At 41.0% G+C, this 3,997-nt stretch overlaps 1 pseudogene; it reads left to right on the forward strand.

The window, feature by feature from the left end:
* The first annotated feature begins 3,051 nt into the window (after window positions 1-3,051).
* Window positions 3,052-3,997, forward strand: LOC125097301 (negative elongation factor E-like; annotated as a pseudogene).

Here is a 3,997-nt window from a genome sequence, read left to right on the forward strand (position 1 = left end):
CCTGAATCCTTTCTCTTTGCTTCTTTTCAAAATTCCTCCAAGGCACTCAACAAGTAAGTTTGAAAATCAGTGCCTGGCTCTGGTTTCCAATCTGTGCTCCAAAAAATATGAATCTTTTCAGATGTTTCCCAAAGACCTCTCTGGTCAGAATTCTGTCACTGTCTACCATATTCTCCTCTTGCAGTCTCAAAGTTTTCTTGAATACAGGAAGACTTCAGGGAGTTCTCACACAAAAGGATTTAACACCCCATGGAATCTTCAGGTCATGGACACTGCTTTATATTCTAGACTGCCAGCCCATGGTGTTTCCTCTGGTTCTCTTAAAACACACTCATGGGGGCAGCCCTTTGGGGGAGAACTTCCACCTGACTTACTGGACTACTTTCTGCAGGGAGACAGCTCTGAGTAGTGGTTGGGATGGTGGAGAGGCACAAGTAACTCTGTGGGGCCCAGAGGAGCAGAGTAGAGAATGTAAACAAGGGGTATAAACACAGCGTTTATGTCAATTGGAGTAAACGTCATATCCTCTCTCTGTTTCTCTCCATGTAGACCAAAATTCCAATGGAGAACCCTCTCCTGACATTCTTCCATTTCCTCCCAAATCCCTCACCAACCTCTTTGAAAACCGCAAGGCATGGCAGCAAAGCATATCAATCAAATGATGGGTGTCTCTGCCTCTCTGAAAAAAAAATCCTCAAATGAATTTAAATATTTGCTTATTATTCTATTTCTAGTTCTTTAATGGCTTCAATTTCCTTACAAATATGTACACTAGGTGATTTCTGAGGAATGACACAAAGAACAAGCAGTGAAAAACACAAAACAAAAAACTAGAAAGATTTGTCACATGGCTCACACAGATCGTGCTAAATCTATGAATATAAATTTTACAAATTGATGCTCCTTATCCTGCTTGTCAAAATAGATTAACAACTGTTTTTTTTTTCTTCTTGTAAGTTTTCATTTCCTTTTTCTTTTCCTTTTTTTGTAAAGGAATGAATGAAATGCTTTTGGTAAACAGGTAAACCAAAAAATCATTCTGAACCATGACCTCAGCCATCAGCTGTCCCCATATTTTCTAACATCCTGAAATTTTCCATTCGACTTGGGTGGCTGATTTCGCATTTTTTTTTCCTGGACCTCTGTACCCTGTGGAGTTTGGGACACCACCAAAGGCAGGGAGTGAACCTGACACCTGCCTGTGGTCTCCAGGCTCCTGCCCTGCGTAGCACAAACGAAGGGGGTGTGGGTGGGTTGGGGGTGTGGTGACAAGCCTGAAGGTCACGCTGCCCTCCCACACAGACTGGAGGAGGATGCTGGAGGATGAGAAAATTATATCTGGGAAACGTTTAAAGGAAAAAAAGAATTATGAACCAAAGCTTTGCCTCAGATGTAAATGGAGAAGGTTTAATTAACCTTTACTATTTCCCATTAGATTGTGAATATTTGGATTCACTTGAAAAATATTTTCTTACCCTCTCAAAACAGATCTGAGCCAGAGATAAACATATTGAAATCCTAATTGTGAAAGCAAATAAAAAGATGTCCTTCATGGGAGGTTTTACCATCATAGTTTCAAACTTCAGTGTAATGGAGTGTTATACAGCACCTGTTGGATACTCACCCCATCTGGGAGATACGACTCTCAATCTAAAATTTGCATTGAGAAAAGTGCTCAGAAATGAATGATACACACGCAATCACTCTGAGTTATTACTTTGGAAGAAATAAAATTTGTTTTCTGAAGATTCTCATTCAGTTTTTTTTTAGGACTATTGTTCTTGCATACTAATATGGTCCTTTTCTTTTGGGAAATTGTTAGTTATGAAATAGAACTGACTATCCTGCCAGCACCTATGTTAACAGAACAGGGGGCAGGGAAGGTAATCTCTGTTTGGAACCCTTCACCTTAAAAGGGGCCTCTGTTGTTAACTAATTAATGTAGAAACCACACTGATCTGCCTGAGATAGCCAGTGTCAATGACCATTTTTATATTAGGAGAAGCAATAATAAAGGAGTATAAATCTAGCATCATCAGCATATTCCTTCCTCTTACCTACATTCTAATCCTGTGAAAAAATTTTCAGTAATTTCCTGATATTTCCTGACAAATTTCTAGCAGGCACTAGAAGTTTGGAGGTTGTCCTCCATTTCATTTGTCACCTTCAACATGAGCACTCTATGAAGTGCTGGTAATAAGCAACTGCACAGAGCCATATCCAAGTGTTTCAGCAGTCCTGTTTTCACATGTCATGCTCTACATAGAGTCACATGTGACATGGATTAAATCATAACCCCCCAAGGCAATAATACTGTCAAAGCTCAATATAATATAACAATTGAATTTCTATCTCTGCAAATCATTAAAAAGGAAGTTGTGCTATACCACCATTTTCTATAAAAACAGACCACCATGTCCATCCTGACATTTTTATCCTAAATTTAACATACTATTTATCTAATGGGGAAAATCCATCCATACCTACTTTTATTCCTTATAATGTGTACTCTTTCCATATAAATACTCTAAACATTAATATTTAGTAAAGATCTTATTTTCTATACAGATATCAAAAAATAGTTTTCTTGCCCTTATGACTTCTATTTTTACTTAATTTTTGAATTATATATCTTAATGAACAAGTAGCTTAAAACTCCTCTGTGGACAAAACAAGAACAAGGTTTTGAGATTATAAAAGGTCAATACATTTGCAAACATTAAGTGACTCTTCATATAATACCTCTTTGCAAAAGAATTTCCCTGGTAATAATATCCAAGTCTCCAGAGATTTCCCTGGCCTTAATTCTGCAATCTAGTTTGGATCAGTACTATGCATTATGTTGGCCTTGTTTTCTTCTCTACAATGATGACTCAAAACCATCAGAAAAGCGAGCTTCCTTTTTCATATTACTTCAGATTGGGTGCTGTGGAAATCGAGGAACAGTGGCACCTTTGGCATCTCCAAGATTACTAGGACCTTTGCCACCACATGTCATCTGCCAATCTACAGGAGCTCTTGGTCTGTGAAGGCTGCACTGGAGACCACTGAATGCTGGTTACCACCCTCTTTGGAGGCACCATATTGGTGATTACTCCTGGACTGAGTGAGGAGGAAGAGACTCTGCAGAAGAAATTCAACAAGCTCAAGGAAAAGAAAAAGGCAGTGCTGGCTCTGAAGAAATAAACTAGTAGCAGCAGAGCCAGTCAAAGCAACCAGCTGGTGAAGTCAGGAGCCATCAGTGCCTTCAAGGCTAAGACCAAGAACTCAGGCTTCATTTGTCACTTCCTATTCTTGAACCTTAGTGGGGAAGTTAATGGACCCTGAGAAGGGTCCAGTCCCCACTTTCCAGCTGTTCCAAAAGAGCATATCTGCCCCAGGAAAATCTCTGAGAGTTTTGGGTCTTCCAGTGACAGTCTTCAGGACTTGAGGCCAGTTGGAGAAGAGGCAGAGGGCCTAGGGGCTGGTGAGTTTCTTGCTCAGAGCTTTGACTGGCCCTCTGAAAAATGGGTTAGTGTCCGCTCCTCAGCCTCCCCTCCTCAACCACAGTTATGAGCAGAATGGGAACAAAGACAGGGAACTCTATCAAAAACCAGAAGGCCCTTTCCACAGGTCGGACTCGTTCCCTGAATGTAGGGCTCCTCAGAAGGGGAATACTCTCTGATGCCCACTGTCTTCTGTGGGGCCTTCTCTCCCTTTGGAAACATCATTGACCTCTCCATGGACACACCCAGAAACTGTGCCTTAGTCACCTATGAAAAGATGGCATCATCAGATCAGGCGTTTGCTGAGCTCAATGGGATGCAGGTAGAATTGATATAGCTCAAAGTCAGTATTACCTGCAAACAGCCCATCCATGCTGGATCCTGCCACAGCCAAATCTGTCTGGAGCTTCTTGCTGCCCAGAACAGCCCTAAAGGTTGCCACCAGGACAAGAGGACCCAGATTGTCTACACTTGATGATGTCTACAAGGAAAACCTTGTGGATGGTTTCTAG

Source organism: Lutra lutra, chromosome 4, assembly GCF_902655055.1.
Source record: "Lutra lutra chromosome 4, mLutLut1.2, whole genome shotgun sequence".
Taxonomy (NCBI): Eukaryota; Metazoa; Chordata; class Mammalia; order Carnivora; family Mustelidae; genus Lutra; species Lutra lutra.